Source organism: Pristiophorus japonicus, chromosome 2 (genome assembly GCF_044704955.1).
Source record: "Pristiophorus japonicus isolate sPriJap1 chromosome 2, sPriJap1.hap1, whole genome shotgun sequence".
In the NCBI taxonomy this organism is placed as follows: domain Eukaryota; kingdom Metazoa; phylum Chordata; class Chondrichthyes; family Pristiophoridae; genus Pristiophorus; species Pristiophorus japonicus.
In genome coordinates this window covers 191,190,898-191,217,316 of record NC_091978.1, presented here as the reverse complement: position 1 = coordinate 191,217,316, position 26,419 = coordinate 191,190,898, and positions in this window count along the sequence as shown.

Below are 26,419 nucleotides of genomic sequence, written 5' to 3'. Positions count from 1 at the left end.
GGAACACTTGACCATATGGATAGTTTTGAGTCATGTGTTGTCTCAGACACTGATAGCATGATTTCAGTGCGCTGTTACCTTGCGAGTTGCTGTGGCCTTGGGGTCCAACTGCCTTTTACTTCTAACCTGCAGGCCATTCACCTCGGTTGTCTGACGACTGGAATTGGTGCGAAATTCTCGGCAGTATTGGTTGGCCATTTCCATCGACATAGCTGTCTGATAAACTAAATCAAAAGTCAAGTTAGAAGTTGTCAACAACTTTCATCCGATTGCTTTATTTTTCATCGCACAAACAAAAGAGTCATGCAATGCTCGGTCCTGAAAGTTTCCGAAATGATTGTGAATGGATAGCTTTTTTAAAGCTACAATGTCTTCACTGATACTCTCGTCAGTTAATTGGTTTCTTATTCCAAAATGGTAACTTTCTGCAATTTCCAGGGGCTCAGTACTGTCGTGCTGTTTTAACTTGGTTACAATCTCGGTCAGTGACATGACCTTTGGCTTGAGGGGAACAAGCACATTTTCTGGGTTTCATACACCTCGCGGCCTGTTTCAGTGAAGAAAATAGCTTTTTTCCTTTCTAAAACCACCCGGTTACTGTTTTCATCTTTAGGAACCTAGGCGATACTATTTGCAGTGAAAAACATTTCTAGCCACTCCACTTATGCTCCGAAAGTCTCTCAGTCGCGATGGAACTCACCCACAGCCATCTAGACGCTGGCTGTTCAGACAAATGTGTTTGAAATTTGGCTGAGCTGCAAAACAAAGAACCTTTCAAAGCCTCTCTGTTGTTTGGAAGGAATTGTCCCCTAGCAAAAATTTCAGCTAGGGAATCCGATTATCCTATCCTATGTCACCAATGTAAGATATTCTTACAACTTCACTAAAGCACACACATACACAAATGGCTCCATTACATCATGCGACTTTTATTGTATTTACATGAGTAGTTGCATTACCACAATAGTCCACTTGGTGGAGCAGTAGTCCACTAGGTGGAGCTATATTACAGCTGCTTCAATCAGCAGCTGCCAAGAACAATGTCTGGAAAAACAGTCGGTACAGGTTTGCAGATTCATTAACTGGTGGCTACTTAAACTGATGAGGAAGCATTTGCCTCGGAGGTCAAAGTCATTGCAATGTTTACACAGAGAACAGTGCATGAACCTCTGAGTTTGCAGCGGTATACAGACATAACAGTACAGTTTGAAACAAGTGATATTGTAAACATTGATGGGTGCATTACTATGCCGTGCCTTTAAGATTTGACTTTTCCCGGGATTTGATTCGGAATTCGGCGCATGCGCAACGGGTCCGTCAAATTTACCAACCAAAGTTTTGTTATCGCCACCCCGTTGTCCCCCCAGCTCTGATGTGCAACGGCTGATTTAGCGCCCCTGTCAGCTCTTTGTCCGAATCTGATGAATTTCTGGGCGGTGGCGCAAACTTTTACAAAGTGCTAAAATTACCGCTTCGCATACGTTACCGCCCCAAATGAGGTGCAACCAAATTTCTCCCCCTTCGTGTTCAAATCTGTAATGAGCTTTGAATCCACAATCTTTTGATGCAGAGACAAAAAGTGCTACCAACAGAACAAAGCCACCATGAAAATGATATAATAATAATATTATGGATTGGAGGGTAGCTAATGTAACCCGATTTTTAAAAAAGGAGGGAGAGAGAAAACGGAATTATAGACCGGTTAGCCTGACATTGGTGGTGGGGAAAATGCTGGAATCAATTATGAAAAATTTAATAGCAGCGCATTTGGAAAGCAGTGACAGGATCGGTCCAAGTCAGCATGGATTTATGAAAGGGAAATCATGCTTGACAAATCTTCTAGAATTTTTTGAGGATGTAACTAATAGAATGGACAAGGGAGAACCAGTGGATGTGGTGCATTTGGACTTTCAAAAGGCTTTTGACAAGGTTCCACGTAATAGATTAGTGTGCAAAATTAAGGCACATGGGATTGGGGGTAATGTATTGACGTGGATAGAGAACTGGTTGGCAGACAGGAAGCAAAGAGTGGGAATAAACGGGTCCTTTTCAGAATGGCAGGCAGTGACTAGTGGGGTGCAGCAGGGTTCAGTGATGGGACCCCAGCTATTTACAATATACATTAATGAATTTGATGAAGGAATTGAATGTAATATCTCCAAGTTTGCAGATGACACTAAGGTGTGAGCTGTGAGGAGGATGCTAGGAGGCTGCAGGGGGACTTGGACAGGTTAGGTGATTGGGCAAATGCATGGCAGATGCAGTATAATGTGGATAAGTGTGAGGTTATCCACTTTGGTGGCAAAAACAGGAAGGTAGAATATTAACTGAATGGCGACAGATTAGGAAAAGGGGAGGTGCAACGAGACCTGGGTGTCATGGTACATCAGTCATTGAAAGTAGACATGCAGGTATAGCAGGCAGTAAAGAAAGCAAATGGCATGCTGGCCTTCATAGCGAGGGGTTTTGAGTATAGGAGCAGGGAGGTCTTACTGCAGTTGTACAGGACCTTGGTGAGACCACACCTTGAGTATTGTGTGCAGTTTTGGTTTCCTAATCTGAGGAAGGACATTCTTGCTATTGAGGGAGTGCAGCGAAGGTTCACCAGATTGATTCCCGGGATGGAAGGACTGACATATGAAGAAAAACTGGATCAACTCGGCTGATATTCACTGGAATTTAGAAGAATGAGAGGGGATCTCACAGAAACATATAAAATTCTGACGGGATTGGACAGGTTAGATGCAGGAAGAATGTTCCCAATGTTGGGGAAGTCCAGAACCAGGTGTCACAGTCTCAGGATAAGGGGTAAGCCATTTAAGACCGAGATGAGGAGAAACTTCTTCACTCAGAGAATTGTGAACCTGTGGAATTCTTTACCATAGAAAGTTGTTGAGGCCAGTTCGTTAGATATATTCAAAAGGGAGTTAGATGTGGCCCTTACGGCTAAAGGGATCAAGGGATATGGAGAGAAAGCAGGAATAGGGTACTAAAGTTGCAAAAATTATCAGCCATGATCATATTGAATGGTGGTGCAGGCTCGAAGGTCCGAATGGCCTACTCCTGCACATATTTTCTATGTTTCTATGTGTCTATGAACGTACATTTCAGTTATTTCTTAACTATTTTTCTTCACTGGGAAAGGATATCTGATGACATCACTGGTATATGTGAATGCTTGACTAATTGTCAGATGTTTCATCAGACTCCAATCACAGGATGTTATGCTTTCAGTAACACTGCTTGAAAGAAAGTATGCCAAGCTGATCAACAGCCAGTTGAGCTGATTGACAGCAGCACTAAGATGCTACTAACAATTTTTGCAGAGTTTGGAACATCTATCTGTCAATAATCAGAGTCTAGATTAGCAGATATCCAGATGAAATTGTGCAAGGACATCTGCAGCTAAAATGCAGCATAGCCTGTCACTCGCAGCGCTAGCAGCAGTCAGCAGTGGCCTGAAGTTTAGCTCCATTTCCCTGCTGGCAGGCTGCCATGCTGACCTATGGGGATAATGCTGTGGAGTGCGAGAGTGCAACCCTCTTTGCAACCACCTCATAATGTAGCATCTGCACTTCCACAGCCATGAACTTAGGGAAAGGTAACTTCGATGTTATGAGACGTGAATTGACTAGAATAGACTGGCAAATGATACTTAAAGGTTTGACGGTGAATAGGCAATGGCAAACATTTAAGGATCACATAGATGAACTACAACAATTGTACATCCCTGACTGGAGTAAAAATAAAATGGGGAAGGTGGCTCAACCTGGCGAACAAGGGAAATTAAGGACAGTGTTAAATCCAAGGAAGAGGCATATAAATTGGCCAGAAAAAGCTGCAAACCTGAGGACTGGGAGAAATTTAGAATTCAGCAGAGGAGGACAAAGGGTTTAATTAGGAGGGGGAAAATAGAATATGAGAGGAAGCTTGCTGGGAACATGAAAACTGACTGCAAAAGTTTCTATAGATATGTGAAGAGAAAAAGATTAGTGAAGACAAATGTAGGTACCTTGCAGTCAGAATCAGGTGAATTTATAATGGGGAACAAAGAAATGGCAGACCAATTGAACAAATACTTTGGTTCTGTCTTCACGAAGGAAGACACAAATGACCTTCCGGAAATACTAGGGGACAGAGGATCTAGGGAGAAGGAGGAACTGAAGGAAATCCTTATTCGTCAGGAAATTGGGTTAGTGAAATTGATGGGATTGAAGGCCAATTATTCCCCAGGGCCTGCTAGTCTGCATCCCAGAGTACTTAAGGAAGTGGCCATAGAAATAGTGGATGCATTGGTAATCATTTTCCAGCAGTCTATCGACTCTGGATCAGTACCTATGGACTGGAGGGTAGTTAATGTAACGACTCTTTTAAGTAAGGAGGGAGACAGAAAATGGGGAATTATAGACGGGTTAGCCTGACATCAGTGGTGGTGAAAATGTTGAAATCAAAAATTAAAGATGAAATAACAGCACATTTGGAAAGCAGTGACAGGATCGGTTCAAGTCAGCATGGACTTATGAAAGGGAAATCATGCTTGACAAATCTTCTCGAATTTTTTGAAGATATAACTAGTAGAGTGGATAAGAGAGAACCAGTGGATGTGGTGTATTTGGACTTTCAAAAGGCTTTTGACAAGGTCCCACACAAGAGATTGTTGTACAAAATTAAAGCACATGGTATTGGGGGTAATGTGTTGACGTGGATAGAGAACTGGTAGACAGGTAGCAGAAAGTCGGGATAAACAGGTCTTTTTCAGAATGATAGGCAGTGACTAGTGGGGTGCCGCAGGGCTCAGTACTGGGACCCTAGCTATTTACAATATACATCAATGATTTAGATGAAAGAATTGAGTGTAATATCTCCAAATTTGTTGATGACACTCAACTAGGTGGTTCTGTGAGTTGCGAGGAGGATGCTAAGAGGCTGCAGGGTGACTTGGACAGGTCAGGTGAGTGGGCAAATGCATGGCAGATGCAGTATAATGTGGATAAATGTGAGGTTATCCACTTTGGGGGCAAAAACACGAAGGCAGAATATTATCTGAATGGCGGCAGATTAGGAAAAGGGGAGATGCAATGAGACCTGGGGTTCATGGTACATCAGTCGTTGAAAGTTGGCATGCTTGTACAGCAGGCGGTGAAGAAGGCAAATGGCATGTTGGCCTTCATGGATGGGGATTTGTGTATAGGAGCAGGCAGGTCGTACTGCAGTATTACAGGGCCTTGGTGAGGCCTCACATGGAATATTGTGTTCAGTTTTGGTCTCCTAATCTGAGGAAGGACGTTCTTGCTATTGAGGGAGTGCAGCGAAGGTTCACCAGACAGATTCCCGGGATGGCAGGACTGACATATGAGGAGAGACTGGATCGTCTGGGCCTGTATTCACTGGAGTTTAGAAGAATGAGAGGGGATCTCATAAAAACATATAAAATACTGATGGGATTGGACAGGAAAAATGTTCCCGATGTTGGGGAAGTCCAGAACCAGGGGATACACTCTGAGGATAAGGGGTAAGCCATTTATGACCAAGGTGAGGAGAAGCTTCTTCACTCAGAGAGTTGTTAACCTGTGAAATTCTCTGCCGCAGAGAGTTGTTGATGCCAGTTTGTTGGATATATTCAAGAGGAAATTAGATATGGCCCTTACAGCTAAAGGGATCAAGGGGTATGGAGAGAAATCAGGGAAGGCTTACTGAGGTGATGATCAGCCATGATCTTATTGAATGGTGGTGCAGGCTCGAAGGGCCAAATGGCCTACTCCTGCACCTATTTTCTATGTTTCTAAGTTTCTATGACACAGAGGATTGGATGCTGGGCTGTTCCATCACTTACCTACAGACTCAAAGCTTGCATCTTAAATTTAATTGGCTGTTCTACGGTCAGAAAAATATTCTATCATGGAGAAATTTGCCTCCATTGATTGCAAGATAGATACAGGTGAGCTAGGCCATTTGACCCTTCCTAACACATCCATCCAGAAAGAATCTTGAGTTCCACCTCATAGCATCCATTTGTTTCTTTAATAATGAAACTACATCAATGAGTTTAAGCTGATATGCTCATCCCAGTTTTTAGATTTTTAAGTGAAGGTATTAACTGTTGCATCTCTGCTATCTTGCACCTTATGGCTGTACATCTTAGCTATAAATTAGGAATTTAACCTTTTGTGCTGCTCCAGTCCTCCAGCAAGAATGGTAAGGATGGATAATGATTGATTTTGTTCCCAGCCAATGGAACCTTTGCAGAACTTCAACTGGTAGATAAGGGTGAAATGGATTTCTAACCCTATTGGAATATCCTACATAAATTCGAATGAATGTTGATGAAATGTTAATGATAGATGCTGCAGTCTAATTACTCTTTGCTTGTACAACAACATAAATATGCGCCAGCAATTTGATAAAAATTCACTTGCTTCTTAATATTTTCTAATGCAGTTAACAAATAATCCCAACTTTTGAAATCACATATACAAGTTAATCATAATTTTATCATTAGGCTTGTTGAATAATGCAGCATAAGCACCATCTATTTTTGCAACACAGCGAAACAGGGTTATAGTTGCTGAAAAAAACCCATAAAAGAGAAATAGCTGAAATACAGTTAACATGAAATTACAGTGTCCAGTCCATAAACTTCTGCGGCAATGCTGGGTATCTTATTCACCCACTGGAACTCTGCACACTTTCCATGTTAATGTTGTTTCCAAGAGGAGCTTATCCATGCTGCACCCCATTTCCTCTCATTCTGACGTGCAGGACATCAAATTTAAATCACTACCATATGAAATAGGTGCCCAGAATTGCCAGACTGTAGAAGGTCATTTTTGGGAATAATTTGGGAGTACCATCACCCCAGAATCTGCAGCCATTCAAGAAGACGGGCCTACCATCATCTTTGCAAGGACAACTAGAGACGGACAACAAATGCCAGCGTTGCCAACGGCGCCTATGTCCCAAGAATGTTTTTTTAAATTATTGAATTAAAAAAATTAACGGTAGCTTTAAAAATCAATGTCGATACAAAGGTCAAGTAATATATGCATGTAAAGTACCAAAAACACCAGACACACCAATACAGATCCACCTTAGGCTACCAATGCATTGACAAGCATAATGCATCCATATGTTTTTTTGTCAAAAGACCATTCATTCCATTTGTCGATCAATCACTCAGTGCAACATGCTGATCCTATATTTTCAACCCTGTCCTCTAGGTTAATGATTATCCCAGATCTTACAATACATCAAGCAAAGGAAATAAATGCAACTACTGTTGAGCTAAACCAATGTGTTTTCTTTACCAGTTGTTCAGTGCTACCCCCATTCAGTAATACGTAAAATTAATTAAAATTAATGGATGGATAGCCATATGCTGATGGCACATAATTTCTTGATATGCATTACCAGCAAGTACAGTTCCGTACGGGGAAAGTGGAAAAACTTCCCATTTGAAACAAAAGTTATCACTTATCACTATTTCCTAATTTTCCTCACGTGGGCGTCGAAATTCCATTTCTAACGCCACTCGTTAACACCGGAGTGGGGCGGCTAACGGGTGGCTAAGTGCTTACTGTCTATGGGGATCAGGTTGCTTGGCTCACGTCAAATTTAGTTGGGCAGTGGGGGCGGCGCCAACAGGTACCACTGCGCGCTCTGTGTCACCCACGTGGTGACGTAATCAAGCGTGCAATGTCCCCTTGGTGCTGTGGCTGTGAAATTATGTAAGTACAGTGGCCTTACCAACAGGCATTTGTACAGTCTGGAAAAGCTGGTGGGACATCAGGGATCCTGGGAGTGTAGCGTGCAGAGATCAAGGTAAGTGGTTTTGTTTATTTTTTTTCGCATTTATGTATTAATGGGACCATCTTCGGGTGGGAAAACTGAATTTTACAGTTTGAGTTGGCATTAAAATCAGCACTCAGCCGGTGTCAAAAACGGGGGGACCAAATGTCGACCGCATTATTTTTATGTTTTTCCAATCATAGTGCTGTTGTGGGCCTCATCCCTTCGCCTTGGTTTTCTCAATTTTAAGGAATTCCAAGCTTTTATCTTTCTTGTAATCTAGATAAAGGTATTCCAAGAAACAGTCTGAACACCTCACTAAACTGAAGGCACAACTGTTAGAACTGCATAATTTAGAATGTGTTTCTAGCACCTTTAATGGGTTCATTATATTCCTAATGTTTGGGTGAATAGTTGTGAATTCATAATTATGTAACAATGAAAGTGTAGCTGATCTTTAAAATATTCGGGACCAAATAGAGTCTTTAACATTATGTGCACCACAGGTTTTTGTTTTTAAACTATCTGTATGATTTTTTTCCGATAAATTGTCCAGCGACAATTCATTGGAGATGAAAGTTGTCTTGGATGGTGGTGCAAAATGGGAGCTAGCGAATTGGCAGCACATTTTATGTGACTACCCAAGGGAATTTCATCCCATTGTATTTAGTCACAATCCTTCCTTTATAAACAGCAGTACAGTAATACTATCATGGCTGCTATTTTTTGTGAACTTCATTTCTATGGGGGTTCAAGAACCAAAAATTCGATTTAAACAGATAGATAATTTAGTGGGCTCTAATTATACATGTGATCCTGCCTGCCCGATTTTACTTGGTGCACTGCACCCAGGCAATACTTTATGTCCAAACCCCATAATTTAAAGAGATGTGCGTACTTAAAGGTAAATGGCTACACAGGGGGCCAATTTTACAAATATGTCTGACTAGTGGGGAGTGAGGCCTGCAAGTACATGCCAACTAGTTTCAATGCATTAATTTTAATGGTCAGCAAAATTAAATATTTGAAATTAATTTTGAAACTATGCAAAGGTTGAAACAATAGGGACAATGTTTTATATGTAGGCTAACAGCAGGAATCTTCACCTTCTGGTTGCATATGGAAAATTGGAGCAGCACATCACCAGTTTCCCAGTATGTCTGGCTAGCAGGCAAGCGTGCCCTCCGCCCCCCCAGCCCCCACAATAACTAGCCTTTGTAAATTTGACTTTATTGAGTCAGCTAATATTAAGTTTGAAATGAAGTTCAAATGTTGATCAGTCCTTTCTAAGATTAGAGGGAGGGGGTGAATGAATGGCACGCCAAGACTAAATGAAATGAAAGGAAACCCAATGTTAAGGCACAAAATAGATTCTGTGGGCAAGTGGCAGAGGGGTACAGCACCCAAACGTATTGTTGATCTGTTGATGGTGTCTTAGAAGCTGGTGGTGACAACACAGTGCACACTACTTGTAGCAAAATGCATAAGACGATGGCACGATTTAAGGAATATGGAAGTGTAAGGGTACACCTATTTTTCTTGGAACAAGGCACAGGAAGAGGCCACGAACAAACTTTATTAAAGTAAAAACTTTTGGACTACCTGGGAGGGGAAAAGGTGCCAGTCTGAGGCAAGTGGTGACTCATCACCCATTAAAATCAATCTCTGTGGTCAAGGACTAAACTTGGCTATGCATGCAGACAAAAAGATTGATACTATCTATCCAAGGAGCCCCGGAGTTGATTGACCTTAGGGGCTAAAACAGTTCACCCCAAAGACTACAAGTCTGCAAGAAACCAGGACTACAAAGGACTCTATGAAATGCACATTTTTGGATAACAGGGCATTAAGGATAAGGAGTTGTCTTTTGCACTGTTGACTCAGTGTGCAAATTAGTAGCCATTCAAACTCATCACCACAGCCAGTTAAACAAATCAACACATTGATTCAGATGCACTAATCAGACCCCAGCCCAGCAGGAAACTTATTCATACTATGGATATAAATATACGAACAAAGAAACACAAGAACATGAAGAAGGACAAACAGAGAGACAGAAGGACAGGAACGGGAACAGCACTGCAGAGAACGGACAAAAGAAAAACCAACCGGTCACAGAATCAATGACCATGAACCTACAATAGCTACAGCCAGGCATGTTGATTGTATATCTTAAGTCAATTTCTCTCAGAAGTCTAGTCCTGTAGTTTCAGTCGTTTTTTTTTTGCGTAATAAACCTGACACTGGGTTAAGCCTAAATTTTGTGCCACGTGTTGTCCTTTCCCACTATAAGTTCCGAGGTCTAAGAATCAGAGTAGAGTGAAAAACAAACACCCTACAAAGGTACTTGAGATTATCATGGCTTAGTTAAACAGCCCAAGATCCCAAGCCACAGAATATTGCCTATCAACCTGTTCCACATGTAATGTTCACCAATTCCAAACCCTCACACAATATACAGCGCTTTCATTGCATCTCATGCACACCCATATCTCAGTAAGCCACATCTTTAAGTTAGGGATTTGGAACAGAGTATTCAATTTTTTTTACACTAGAATATTGTTTGTGTTCAGAATCACTGACCGCATCTATAAGCGGATCTTATTTCCTATATGACCCATGGTGCGTCCTTACCTGCTCAATATTGCAGGGCTAAAAGGAAAGAGCAAGGGAGTGAGACTAATTGGATAGCTCTTTCAAAGAACTGGCACAGGCACGATGAGTTGAATGCTCTCCTTCTGTGCTGCATTATTGTATGATTTTATGATTCTATGATTCAATATCTAGGCAAACATACTGAGACCCAGGGGTTGTAGAGAGAACCCTTGTCATTGTATTCTGGCTTATTGGAATATGTCACATGTCACCATATTACCTCCTTCTCTTCAGGTGGATGAGTATACATTGCATTAGACCATGGTGCAGGCTATAAACTAACTAAATATATTTTTAAATTTTATTAAACAGGTCAAAGAACACTGCTCAGTACAACATCTACAGCAATTACAACCTTTACTATTTTCGTTGAAACGTCAGAATGACAAAGGTGCATCTCCTGTGTTAATTCTCAACTAAAAACAGAAAATGTTGGAAATACTCAGCAGGCCAGGCAGTATCTGTGGAGAGAGAAATAGAGTAAATGTTTCAGGTCGATGCCCTTTCATCAGAACTGGAACAAAAATTAGAGAAATAATAGGATTTAAGCAAGTGCAGAGGCAAAGAAAGGGGGAGGGGAGGAAAGAACAAAAGAGAAGGTCTGTGATAGTGTGGAGCGGAGGAAAGATTAACGCGGTGAAATTGTCCCCCATCATAAGCTCCATAACCACCTGTAAGAGGCGGGAATGGAGCGGAGAGGCCTTAATGACCAAGACCTGACCAAAATTGCCCCTGGGTTGGAAACAGAGAGAAAGGGCTACCGCTCCACCCGTTTTCCCATTGCCTTGGGCAAGTGTCGACCCCATACCGATGGCAGCGACCCCCTTTCCGACCTCTGCGTGGAATTGCCCCACGGGAGCGGTGCTGCTGCTGGTCGGTGCTACTGGCAGCTTTCCCCAATGGGGAGCTGTCTGTAGCTGGGTGCTGGCGACTCCATGTTATTTTTTATTGTTGGCCGACTGTCAGGTTGGGCCGACAATTATGTCCATGGGTTCGGCTGGGCTACCTCTTGGGTGCCAGGTTGCTGGCTTGGCCGAAACCCTCCCTTGTAACCCAATGTTTGCCACTAAAGTGGCTGCAGAGTGGCGCCGATGACTTGCAGCGACAGCCGCTCCAATCCGCCGCATTACTGCCCTGCTGACAATTGCAACATCGCTCTGACCAAAAAATAATAGTCTTGAATTTTGCCAGATTATCCGCCCCATGTAAGTTTGGGGTGGAGGGCAATTTCAGACCCTAAATGACAAAAGGAGATGGTAATGGGAGAAATAAAGAAACAAGGATGCTTCGAGAAGAACTGTAAGTGATAATATCAGAATCATAAGCAACAGCTGTTGTCTGAAAAGATCGGGAAGGAGGTTATGACCAAAATTTGTTGAACTCAATGTTGAGGCCAGAAGGCTGAGGTGCTGTTCCACGAGCTTACATTGAGCTTCATTGGAACAGTGTTGGAGGCCACATTGTGAGCAGAGAATACGGTATAGTAAATTGAAAGAAGTACAAAAATACAAGTTGTTATGTAAATAAACTTTACTAGTGTGTAAGACTTGCCACCAGGGGGCGCACCCGTGGGAGACCCAAGGGTCACCTGCAAACCCTGGGCAAGCAGGTATAAAAGGCAGTCTACCATGCTGCTTCCTCACTCTGGAGTTACATTAAAGAGACCAAGGTCACAACAGTTTGAACTTAAGATGTACAGTCTTGTGGAGCTATTCTAAGCGTAACAATTGGCAACAAGTAACAGATCACAAACTTTCACGCGGTTATGGCTGTCATTGGTATTCCTGAGAGATTTGTTGAGGGTGCTAATTGGGAAGCATTGGTTGAGCGTCTTGACCAGTACTTCGTGGCCAACGAGCTGGATACGGTAGAGACCGCGCTTAAGTGCAGGGCGATTCTCCTCACTGTTTGTTGGTCCATGATATATGGCCTCATCAAAAATCTGCTAGCACCGCGGAACCAACGGAGAAGATGTATGCAGAGTTGTGCAGGCTGGTTTGGAAACTTCAAGCTGAAGGAGAGCATCTTCATGGTCAGGTATCGCTTTTACATGCACCATCGCTCCAAGGGCCAGAACATGGCGAGCTATGTCGCCGACCTAAGACGCTTGTGTATTTGCTGGATTTTTGGGGAAATGTTGTGGGACTTTTCGTGCTTGGAATCAGCCACGAGGTCATTCTTCACAAAATGCTGTCTGCCGAATTCCTAGATCTGAGCAAGGCCATCACAATAGCCCAGGCTTTCATGTCCACGAACGATAACACTAAACAGATATGTTTGCAGCATCGAAGCTCACTGGCAAGTACTGTGCATAAAATAATGCCTTCAGCAGGCAGAATTGTAAATGGCAGGGCCTGCACGCCTGCAGAGGCCAGACCTAGGATGACTCAGAGTCTGCTATGGGGCGTGAATGTGAATCCATTAACACCATGTTGGCGCTGTGGGGGTAATCATCAGTCCCATCAATGTCGATTCAAGCACTACGTGTGCAAAGGCTGCGGAACAATGGGGCACCTCCAGCGAATGTGCAGACTTGCTGCGACTCACCACATGGCAGAGTCAGCAGAAGATGACCGATCCGGCGCGGATCACGCTGAACGAGTAAAAGAGACAACTCAACCCGAGGCTGAAGAGGAATTGCATGGGTTTACAAACCTTCACCACCAAAAGCCCTCCGATAATGTTGAAAGTCAAATTAAACTGCATTCCAGTTTCCATGGAATTAGACACGGAGGCGAGTCAGTCAATGATGAGCCAGAAGGCTTTTGAGAAACTGTGGGGCAACAAGGTACAAAGGCCAAAACTAATCCCGATTCACACCAAGCTGTGTACTTACACCAAAGAGCTCATATCAGTCATTGGCAGTGCAGCAGTGAAGGTATCGTACGATGGAACTGTGCATGATTTATCACTATGGGTTGTACCAGGCGATGGCCCAATGCTGTTCGGCAGAAGCTGGCTAGGAAAGATCCGATGGAACTGGGATGACATCAAAGCACTGTCTTCGGTGGATGATGCCTCGTGCACCAAAGTGCTAAACAAATTCTCGTTGTTTTTTGAGCCAGGCATCGGCAACTTCACAGCTGCCAAAGTGCAGATCCATCTAGTCCCTGATGCATGACCCGTTCATCACAAGGCCCGAGCAGTTCCATATATGATGTGAGAGAAAGTCGAGATCAAGCTGGACAGACTTCAACGAGAGGGGATCATATCGCCAGTCGAGTTCAACGAGTGGGCCAGTCCAATTGTTTGTGTGTTGAAAAGTGATGGGACGGTTAAAATCTGCGGGGACTGCAAGGTGTTATGTATCTGGACTTGTATATACTCAGTACAGCCACCAGAGGGCTCATTCCCCGGAGTCGCAAGGGATTTCATAATCTCTTGGGAGCTCAGGTATTTAAGAGTGCTTCACAGGTTGGAGAGGCACTCTGGAGACCTGAAATAAAAGACTGAGGTCACACTTTACTTTGAGCTCACAGTGTTCAGTCTGACTCCTACTCCATACACCACAACTGACGATGAGATACAGATAGCGAACCCAAAGATGCAGAGAATAGTGGGCATCCTGGAGAAATTCTCGGAGATGATTGGGAATCTTTTGTGGAGCGACTCGACCAATACGTCGTGGCCAACGAGCTAGGTGGGGAAGAGAGCACTGCCAAACATAAAGCGATCCTCCTCACCGTCTGTGGGGCACCAACGTATGTCCTCATGAAGAATCTGCTCACTCCAGCGAAACCCACGGAGAAATCATACAACGATTTGTGCACACTGGTCCGAGAGCATTTGAACCCAAAGGAAAGCGTTCTGATGGCGAGGTACCGACTCGACACCTACAAAAGATCTGAAGGCCAGGAAGTGGCGAGCTATGTCGCCGAGCTAAGACGCCTTGCAGGACATTGCGAATTTAAAGGACATTTGGAGCACATGCTCAGAGACTTTTTTGTACTTGGCATTGGCCACGAAACCATACTTTGCAAACCTTTGACTGCAGAGACCCCAACCTTGAGTAAGGCCATAGCGATAGTCCAGGCATTCATTGCCACCAGTGACAATTCTAAGCAAATCTCAGCACTCAAGTGCTGCTACAACTACTGTGAACAAAGTGATGTTTTTTTTTAATTGTAACATACTGGCAGGTCTCACATACCTGCAGCTACATTTCAGCAGATGTCTCAGAGTCCACCATCAAGGGTGATGAATGCAAAGCCATTAACATCCTGTTGGCGCTGTGGGGGTGATCATCGTTTCCATTCATGCCAATTCAAAGAATACATTTGCAAGGGCTGTGGAACAATAGGACATCTCCAACAAGTATGCAGGCGAGCAGCTAAGCCTGTTAAACCTGCAAACCACCACGTTGCAGAGGAAGACAAATCCATGGAGGATCACGACGAAACGGAACCTCTGATAGAAGAGGCAGAGGTACATGGGGTGCATATGGGACTCTTGAACTACTTTGGTAACTTCTTACCGAGTGTCAGCACCCTGCTAGAACCACTACATGTCTTACTACGAAAAGGGGGCGAATGGGTTGGGACAAAAGCCAAGAAAATGCCTTTGTAAAAGCGAGAAAATAGTTATGCTCGAACAAATTGCTTATGTTGTATGATCCATGTAAGCGTTTGGTACTAGCATGTGATGCGTCGTTATATGGCGTCGGGAGTGTATTGCAACAAGCTAATGATTTCGGGAAACTGCAACCGGTTGCTTGTGCATCGAGGAGTCTGTCTAAGGCCGAGAGAGCCTACAGCATGATTGAAAAAGAAGTGTTAGCTTGTGTCTATGGGGTAAAGAAAATGCATCCATACCTGTTTGGGCTAAAATTCTAATTGGAAACGGACCATAAGCCACTCATATCCCTGCTTTCCGAGAGCAAAGGGATAAATACCAAAGCATCGGACCGCATCCAGAGATGGGCGCTCATGTTGTCCGCATACAACTACGCCATCCTCCACAGGCCAGGCACAGAAAACTGCACCGATGATCTCAGTAGGCTGCCATTGCCCATCACGGGGTTGGAAATGGCACAGCCCACAGAACTAGCCATGGTTATGGAAGCAGTTGAGTGTGAGCAATCACCCGTCAATGCCCGGCAGATCAAAACCTGGATAGCCAGGACCCCATCTTATCTCTAGTCAAAAGCTGTGTGCTTCACGGGAGCTGTCCAGTGTTCCAGTGGAAATGCAGGAAGAAATAAAGCCATTCCAGCGGCGCAAGGATGAAATGTCAATACAGGCAGACTGCTTTCTGTGGGGCAATCGAGTAGTGTTCCCCAAAAAGGGCAGAGACACCTTCATCAATGACCTCCACAGTACCCACCCAGGCATCGTAATGATGAAAGTGATAGCCAGATCCCACGTGTCTTGGCCCGGTATCATTGCGGACCGAGAGTCCTGCGTTCACAGATGTAATACATGCTCGCAGTTACGCAATGTACCCAGGGAGGCGCTGCTAAGTTTATGGTCTTGGCCCTCCAAACCGTGGTCTAGGGTACACGTCGACTATGCAGGCCCGTTCTTGGGTAAAGTGTTCCTTGTGGTTGTCGACACGTACTCCAAGTGGATTGAATGTGAGATAATGTTAGCTAGCACGTCCGCTGCCACTACTGAAAACCTGCGGGCTATGTTTGCCACCCACGGCCTACCCGATGTTCTGGTGAGCGACAACAGGCCATGTTTTACCAGTGTTGAGTTCAAAGAATTCAAGACCCGTAACGGGATCAAACATGTCACATCTGCCCAGTTTAAACCAGAATCCAATGGTCAGGCAGAGAGAGAGTGCAAACCATCAAGCAATGTTTGAAGAGGGTAACTGAAGGTTCACTGCAGACTCACCTATCCCGTGTCCTGCTTAGCTACCGCATGAGACCCCACTCACTCACTGGGATCTCACCTGCTGAACTGCTCATGAAAAGAGCACTTAAGACAAGGCTCTCGTTCGTTCAACCTGATCTACATGAACAGGTAGCGAGCAGGCGGCTTCAACAAACTGCCTACCGTGATAGCACAAATGTGTCACGTGAGATTGAAGTCAATGATCCTGTATTTGTATTAAATTATGGACAAGGTCCCAAATGACTTCCCGGCACTGTCGTGGCCAAAGAGGGGAGCAGGGTGTTTCGGATCAAACTTTCAAATGGACTCATTCACCGGAAATACTTGGACCAAATCAAACTCCGATTCATGGACTATCCTGAGCAACCCACCTTGGACCCTAACTTTTTTGATACCCCAATACACACACCAGTGGCAACCGACAGCACAGTTGACCACAAAGCAGAACCCATCATCCACAGCAGCCCTGCAGGGCCCAACACACCAGGCAGCCCAGCAAGGCCAGCTGCACAGCAGCCAAGCGAGGGCCCAACAAATGATTCAACAGCACCAGCTTTCACACCGAGATGATCAACCTGGGCAAGAAGGACCCCAGATCGACTCACATTGTAAATAGTTACACTATTGATTTTCGCGGGGAATGTTGTTATGTGTCTGGACTTGTATATACTCTGTCCAGCCACCAGAGGGTTCATTCACCAGGGTCCCAAGGGATCTCATAATCCCTTGGGAGCACAGGTATTTAAGCGTGTTTCACAGGTTGGAGAGGAGACCTGCAATAAAAGACTAAGGTCACATTTTACTTTGCGCTCACAGTGTTCAGACAGACTCCATCTCGTCCCTGATGCACAAACCGTTCATTATAAGGCCCGAGCGGTTCCATATATGAAGCGAGAGAAAGTCGAGATCGAGCTGGACAGACTTCAACGAGAGGGAATCATATCGCCAGTCGAGTTCAACGAGTGGGCCAGTCCAATTTTTCCAGTGTTGAAAAGCGATGGGATGGTCAGAATCTGCGGGGACTACAAGGTAACGATCAACCGAGTCTCGTTACAGGACTAGTACCCACTACCCAAAGCGGATGACCTGTTCGCAACGCTAGCAGGGGGAAGTCGTTCACCCAGCTGGATCAAATCTCTGCTTACACGACACAGGAGCTGGCTGCACCTTCAAAAAAATTGATCTGCATCAACACGCACAGAGGACTGTTCATATATCACAGATGTCCTTTTGGGATTCGCTCGGCTGCGGCCATCTGCAGAGGAACATGGGGTGTCGACTGAAATCGGTTCCACGCACCGTGGTGTTTCAAGACGACATCCTGATCACTGGTTGCAACACCACCGAACACTTGCACAACCTGGAATAGGTTCTAAAGCCAGTGAGCAGCATCAGAACCTTGGACTCCAAGACGGAGGCCATCAAGAATGCACCCAGACCACAGAATGTGATGGAGTTGCGTTCGTTCCTGGGACTCTTTAACTATTTTGGTAACTTTCTACCGGGGTTGAGCACTTCGCTGGAACTCTTGCATTTATTGCTATGCAAGGGTGATGACTGGGTTTGGGGTAAATCTCTAGAGAAAGCCTTTAATAAGGCCAGAAACCTGCTATGTATTGTATGACCCGTGTAAACGTTTAGTACTAGCTTGTGATGCATCTTCGTACGGGGTCGGTTGTGTGTTATAGCAAGCCAATGTGTCAGGCAAACTGCAACTGGTTGCATATGCATCCAGAAGTTTATTGAAGGCTGAAAGAGCCTACAGTGTGGTTGAGAATGATGCATTAGCATGCGTATACGGGGTTAAGAAAATGTACCAATACCTATTTGGATTCCATTTCGAGCTCAAAACCGACCACAAACCACTCGTTTTGCTGTTCTCAGAAAGCAAAGTTATTAACACCAATGCTTCATCCCACATCCAAAGATGGGCACTAATGTTATCTGCGTATGACTATGTAATCCACCACAGACCAGGCACTGAGAACTGTGCTGATGACCTCAGTCAGCTACCATTGCCCACCACCGGGGTGGAAATGGCGCAACCCGCAAACTTGTTTCTTGTAATGGATGCTTTCGAGAGCGAGGGATCATAGAAACATAGAGACATAGAAAATAGGTGCAGAAGCAGGCCATTCAGCCCTTCGAGCCTGCACCACCATTCAATATGATTATGGCTGATCATGCAACTTCAGTACCCTACTCCTGCCTTTACTCCATACCCTCTGACCCCTTCAGCCGTAAGAGCCACATCTAACTCCCTTTGGAATATATCCAACGACTGGACTCAACAACTTTTTTTGGTAGAGAATTCCACAGGTTCACAATTCTCTGGGTGAAAAAGTTTCTCCTCATCTCGGTCCTATATGGCTTACCCCTTATCCTTAGACTGTGACTCCTGGTTCTGGACTTCCCCAACATTGGGAACATTCTTCCTACATCTAACCTGTCCAATCCGCCAGAATTTTATATGCTTCTATGCGATCCACTCTCATTCTTCTAAAATCCAGTGAATATTAGCCTAGTCAATCTAGTCTTTCTTCATATGTCAGTCCTGCCATCCTGGGAATCAATCTGGTGAACCTTCGCTGCACTCCCTCAATAGCAAGAATGTTGCGCCACAGATTAGGAGACAAAAACTGCATCCAATACTCAAGGTGTGGTCTCATCAAGGCCCTGTATAACTGCAGCAAGACCTCCCTGCTCCTATACGTCATGGCCAGATCAGGACCTGGACTAGCCAGGACCCTGTGCTATCACTAGTAAAAAGCTGCGTCCTTAATGGGAGTTGGTCAGCGGTTCCCGGGGAAATGCAAGACAAAATTAAGCTGTTTTACCGATGCAAGGATGAAATGTCCATCCATTCGGATTGTCTCCTATGGGGGAATCGCATAGTTTTGCAAAAAAAAGGCAGGGAAACGTTTATATGCAACCTACACAGTACCCACCCAGGCATAGTCATGATGAAGGCTATTGCCAGATCGCACGTTTGGTGGCCTGGTATTGACTTGGAATTGGATACATGCATACACCAATGTAACACTTTCTCACAGTTGAGCAATGCACCAAGGGAGGCCCCACTGAGTCTGTGGTCATGGCCCTCCAAACCGTGGTCCGGGGTCCCCGTAGATTTCGCTGGAAAGATGTTCCTAGTAGCAGTGGACTCTTACTTTAAATGGATTGAATGTATAATAATGTCATCATGTATGTCCCTGCCACCATTGTAAGCCTCCGGGCCATATTCGCCGCCCACGGTTTGCCCGACATCCTTGTTAGTGACAATAGATCATGTTTTACCAGCTCGGAATTCAATGAGTTCATGACCTGCAATGGCATCAAGCATGTCAGGTCTGCCCCATCTAAGTCCGCATTCAATGGTCAAGAGGAACAGGCTGTCCAAACTATCAAGCAGAGCTTGAAACGTGAGACGGACGGTTCCCTACAGACCCGGTTATCTCAGATTTTGCTCAGCTACCGGACGCGACCCCACTTGCTTACTGGTGCTCCCCCTGCAGAATTGTTAATAAAGAGAGCACTCAAAACCAGGCTCTCCTTAGTCCACCCGTATCTCAATGATCATGTAGAAACCCAGCATCACCGGCATAATGTTTACCACGGTCGCGCCGCTGTATCGCGTAACATTGAGGTTAATGACCCTGTGTTTGTTTTTAATTACGGTCATGTTTGTAACTACAATGGAACACTCTGTATTACTGTATACACTCAACTCAGATGCACATCTTGACCACAGGGGGTGAACTTGTGGGAGACACTCCTTACCTGATCACACAGGTCTCTAAAGGGTGATCCCACGCAGGTTCATCACTTCTGGAGTACTGTAATAAAGAGCATGCTGTAGAGTAAGGACTTTACATTGGCGATGAGAAATGGGAATTCACGACCCACGAGAATAGCCACTGGCAGGACAAATGAACGGTACTGTGTTGGGGAAGATTGGAACGATTTTATCGCGAGGCTTCAGCAAAGCTTCGTAACTAAAGACTGGCTAGGGGATGCAGTGGCCGACAAGCGACGGGCTCATCTCCTGACCAGCTGCGGGCCAAAGATTTATGTGCTCATGAAGGACTTACTGGTATCCGAAAAGCCGTCGGACAAAACCTTTGAGGAGCTCAGCAAATTAATCAGGGAGCACCTCAAACCGGCGAGCAGCATACACATGACTCGACACAGATTCTACACCCACCGACGTCGTGAAGGACAGAGCATACCGGACTTTGTAGCGGACCTCCGGTGTTTGGCCAGCCTCTGTAAGTTTACAGATGCCTGCAGGGGGGAGATGCTAAGGGACTTCTTCATCGAGGGTATCAGTCATGCGGGAATTTTTCGCAAGTTAATTGAGACCAAGGACTTGACCTTGGAAGCAGCAGCGTTGTTAGCTCAAACTTTCATGGCGGGGGAGGAAGAGACGAAAATGATTTACGCGCGCAATTCTGTCTCTAATGAGGCGATGAATCAGGGAGTCAACATCATAAATGCTACTCAGAGCTCCGCAGGCAGGGGCAGTCCAACATTTACCAGGCAGCAATAGATCCCAGAGCAGGATCTCAACAGAGACAATGGCAGGCTGAACGGTCGTTTACGCCATCACAGTGGACAATGCGGCCCGGGATGGGGCCATTGACACCCACTAATAAGGTACTTAAAAGCAGTCAAAGGGAAAGTCAGCGTGGAATTCCTGGCCACAGTCCCTTTGTCCCCAACAATGGAAACTTTAACTCATGTTGGAGGTATGGGGGAAAACACTCAGCCAGATTTTGCAGATTCCAACATTTCGTCTGCAGAAACTGCAATCTCAGTGGCCATTTAGCTCGAATGTGTAGAAAACCTGTAACCAGACTGATATATGAGACAGATGGACCAGAAGAGGGTTCTGTGATGCAGGATGACTTTTGGGACAAATCGATGGACGCCGAGGTTCAGCGGGTCCATGCGGCGAATATTCATAGTTCATACACCAAAACGCCACCAATGATGATGAGGGTATTGAATGGTATCCCAGTACGCATGGAGCTGGACACTGGGGCCAGCCAGTCACTCATGAGCATTCAGCAATTCGAGAAGCTATGGCCAATCAAAGCCAGTAGACCCAAGTTAGAACGTATTGAGACACAATTACGGACTTACACCAAGGATATCATTCCGGTGCTAGGCAGTGCAATGATGGCTGTCACACACAATGAGTCAGTGAACCGGCTGCCACTCTGGATTGTCCCGGGCAATGGTCCCGCACTGTTGGGGAGGAGCTGGTTAGCTGAGATGAATTGGAAATGGGGAGATGTTCAGCAATGTCTTCGGTGGAGCGAAGTTCGTGCTCACAAGTCCTACAACAATTCGAATCATTATTTCAACCGGGCATCGGGACTTTCAAAGGCACTAAAGTTGTGATACACATCACCCTGGACGCCAGGCCAGTGAACCACAAAGCCAGAGCGGTGCCGTATGTGATGCGGGAGAAAATCGAGAACGAATTGGACCGGCTATTGCGAGAGGGCATCATCTCGCCTGTTGAATTCAGCGACTGGACGAGCCCCATCGTTCCCGTTCTGAAACCGGATGGCTCTGTCAGGATCTGTGGTGACTACAAGGCCACCATCAATCGGGTGTCCCAACAAGACCAATATCCGCTCCCGAGAGCGGAAGACCTCTTCGCCATGCTGGCAGGTGTCAAGCTGTTCACCAAGGTGGATCTCACTTCAGCCTATATAACCCAGGAACTGGTCGACAAATCCAAACTACTGACAACTATCACCACGCACAAGGGACTGTTTGCATATAACAGGTGCCCATTTGGCATTCGATCAGCAGCCGTGATTTTTCAACGTAACATGGAAAGCCTACTTAAATCCATTCCAGAAACGATCGTATTCCAGGACGACATCCTCATCACGGGTCGAGATACCGAGGAACACCTCCACAACCTGGAGGAGGTGCTACGCCGACTGGACCGGGTAGGCCTGCGACTCAAGAAGTCTAAATGTGTGTTTTAGCTCCCGAGGTTGAGTTTCTGGGCAGGAGGGTTGCTGCAGCTGGGATTCGGCCCACCGAATCCAAAGCGGAGGGGATTCAACGAGCACCCAGGCCCTGTAATAAATCGGAGCTGCGTTCATTCCTGGGACTGTTGAACTATTTCGGGAACTTGCTGCCGAACTTGAGCACGTTGTTGGAGCCGCTTTGCGTGCTCCTGCATAAGGGTTGCGATTGGTTTGGGGGGACTGTCAGGAACGGGCTTTTAATCGGGCACAAAACCTACTGTGTTCAAACACGTTGTTGACCCTGTACAACCCCCATAAACGAATAGTTCTGACTTGTGATGCATCGTCCTATGGGGTTGGGTGCATTTTGCAGCAGGGTAATGCTGAGGGTCAGCTATAACCTGTGGCTTATGCCTCCAGGTTGCTCTCTCAAGCAGAACGGGGATATGGCATGGTCGAGAAGGAAGCGCTTGCATGTGTCTATGTTGTAAATAAAATGCATCAGTACCTCTTCAGTCGGAAGTTTGAATTAGAGACAGACCACATGCCATTAACATCCCTGTCAATGCCAACGCATCAGCTCGCATACAGCGGTGGGCCCTCACGCTAGCTGCTTATGACTACTCCATCCGGCACCGGCCCGGCACTGAAAACTGCGTTGATGGACTCAGCAGGATCCCACTGGCCACCACCGAGGGGGCAGCGAAGCAAAGAGCCGAGATGGTCATGGCTGTCGATGCCTTTGACAGCGCAGGCTCCCCCATCACAACCCACCAGATCAAAATCTGGACAAACAGAGATCCCCTCCTATCCTTGATTAAGAAATGTGTCCTGACTGGGGATTGGGCACCCACACATGGAGCATGCCCTGTGGAGTTCAGACTGTTCCACAGGCGGATGGATGAGCTCTCCATCCAAGCCGACTGCCTACTATGGGGCAGCCAGGTAGTCATGCTGCAGAATGGCAGGGAGGCATTCATCAGGGAACTCCATAGCAAGCACCCAGGCATTGTGATGATGAAGGCCATTGCCCGGTCACACGTTTGGTGGCCTGGTATTGATTCAGACCTGGAACACTGTGTTTGCAGGTGCACGACCTGTGCCCAGCTGGGTAATGCCCCAGGGAGGCCCTGCTCAGCCTGTGGCCCTGGCCCACCAAGCCATGGTCACGCATTCACGTTGACTACGCGGGCCCATTCATGGGGAAGATGTTCCTCATTGTAGTAGATGCGTACTCAAAATGGATTGAGTGCATCATCCTGAGTTCATGCACGTCATCCACCACCGTGGAAAGCCTACATCCAATCTTTGCAACCCTGTATTACTGTATACACTCAACTCAGATGCACACCTTGACTGCAGGGGTTGAACTTGTGGGAGACACGCCTTACCTGATCACACAGGTATATAAAGGGAGGTCCCATGCAGAGTCATCACTTCTGGAGTCCTGTAATAAAGAGCATGCTGTAGAGTAAGGACATTCCAGTCCCAAATGGGTTGCTGGCACTGTTTTAGCCAAAGAGGGGAATAGCGTGTTTGTTGTCAAACTTTTGAATGGACAAATGTGCAGAAAGCATTTGGATCAGACCAAATTGCAATTCACTGACAACCAAGAACAGTTTGAAGAGGACATTACCATCAATGATCCACCTACACACACCCAACCAGCAATTGACCTCGCGATCAACCACGAGGATGAACCCACCATGCCCGACAGTGCGATCAGACCAGCCGCGCTGCAGTGCAGCAATGATCTGACCAACTCACCCATGCCAGGACTTTAACTCAGGCGATCAACCCAGGAACGTAGAGCCCCGGATCGCCTCAACTTGTAAATAACTTGTATCTAAGACTTTATGGGGGAGTGATGCCATGCATGTAAACTTTACTAGTGTGTACGACATGCCACCAGGGGGCGCACCTATGGGAGACCCAAAGTTCACCTGTACACCCTGGGCAAGCAGGTATAAAAGGCAATCTACCATGCTCCTTCCTCACTCTGGAATTACAGTAAAGAGACCAAGGTCACAACAGTTTGAGCTTACAGTATGCAGACTTGTGGAGTTATTCTGAACATAACACAAGTGAATCGCTGTTTCACCTGGAAGGAGTATTTACAGGCCTGGACAGTGAGAAGGGAGGAGGTAAAAGGGCAGGTGTTGTATCTCCTGTGCTTGCACAGGAAGGTGTCATGGGAAGGGGAGGGGGTGTTGGGGGTGATTGATGAGTGGGCCAGGGAGTTGCAGAGCAAATAGCACCTTAAAAATGTTGAAACTGGAGGGGAAGAGGTGTTTGATGGTTGGATCATGCTAGAGGTGGTGGAAATGGCAAAGGCTGGTGGGGTGAAAGGTGAGGACAATGGGAAGCCTATCGTGGTTCTGGGAAGAAGGGGAAGGGGTGAGAGCAGAAGTGCGGGAAATGGAACGGACACGGTTGAGGGCCCTGTCAACCACAGTAGAGGGGAATCCTAGGTTGAGGAAAATGGAAGGCCTATCAGAAGCACTAGTATGGAAGGTGGCATTGTCGTAACAGATGCGACGGAGACAGAGAAACTGGGAGAATGGAAGAGTCCTTGCAGGAAGTAGGATGGGAGGAAGTATAGTTAAGTTAGCTGTGGGAATCAGTGGGCTTATAGTGGATGTTTGTCGATAGCCTATCTCCAGAAATGGAGACAGAGAAGTCGAGGAAGGGAAGGGAAGGGTCGGAGATGGACCCTGTGAAGGTGAGGGAAGGCTGAAAATTGGAAGCAAAATGAATGAAATTGAACCTTGAAACAGTCGTTGACAATATACAATTCAGCCTCCAAAATCAATTTGGCTGTGCATCTCAGCATAAGTGCCCCTGCCCTCTGCTGCGGACACCATCAATGTTCACCATATCTGTGGGAGTTCCCACCATGGAAATGGAATTGGCACGTTAGGTGTGGTTTGGGGTGCTCCCAAATGAAGCAGTACAGAAACTCCTGGACCCGTGAGCTGTCAGGTTCCTGCCACAAAAGTAAAGTATAGGTGTTCCTGCAGCTCCTTTATAAAGAAGTATTGTTAAAATTTAAAAGAAAAATTCCAGCGAAGATCTTTGAAAATCCAGGCCATGGTTCTGTCCTGATTGGCACACATCTGCCTCTTGCTCAGCCAGTATATCTGGTCTCACCAAGCTTACTTGTGTTGACTATAAGCTGGGTCCCAGGACACAGGAAATCTGATGCTCATAATTCCTGATCCCATCCTCCCCTTCTTATGTTCATGGTCTTGTAGGGCATTGGACCAGGTACTGCCACCCAAGGCCACCTGGAAACCTTGACACTAGGATAGAAACTGGTAGCAACATCAACAATTTGTCGTAAAATGTCCCAAGGCCCTTCACAGGAGCATTTAAAAAAAATTTGACACTGAGCCACATAAGTAGATATCAGGGCAGGTGAACAAAAGCTTGGTCAAAGAGGTAGGTTTTAAGGAGAGTCTTAAAAGAGGAAAGAGAGGTAAAGAGGTAGAGAAGTTTCGAATGAGAATTCCAGAGCTTAGGGCTTTGGTAGCTGAAGGCATGGCCACCGATGGTGGAGCGAATAAAATCGGGGGTGGTTGAGAGGCCACAATTAGAGTAGTGCAGCTATTTTGGAGGGTTGTGGGGCTCAAGGAGAATACAGAGATAGGGAGGGGAAAGGTCTGGAAGGGATTTGAAAACAAGGATGAGAATTTTAAAATCCGAGTGATTATGTGTGCCGAAAGCATGCAGAAATCAAGCGCAGGCAGCGGGAAGAGTATGCGGCAAACCTGTCCCACCCACCCCTTCCCTGAACGACTATTTGTCCCAACTGTGACAGAGTCTGTGGCTCTCGTATTGGACTGTTCAGCCACCTAAGGGCTCATTTTAAGAGTGGAAGCAAGTCTTCCTCGATTCTGAGGGACTGCCTATGATGTGATGTGTCCTTCTCCGCATGTGCGCCGTTGACTCTGCCCCTTTTTTGCACATATGCACTCAATCCAGTCGTGCATGCGCAGTGCAATATATGAGAAAGCCAGAATTGGGACTGAGCCACGTTGCTGAGCCTGGTGCAGTCGCTCGAGTCTGAGCCTGCTACTTGGGCTTTTGGGTTATCTCTTGGACTTTTGCCTAGAATATCGCTGTGATTATCTACGCAAACATTCTGAG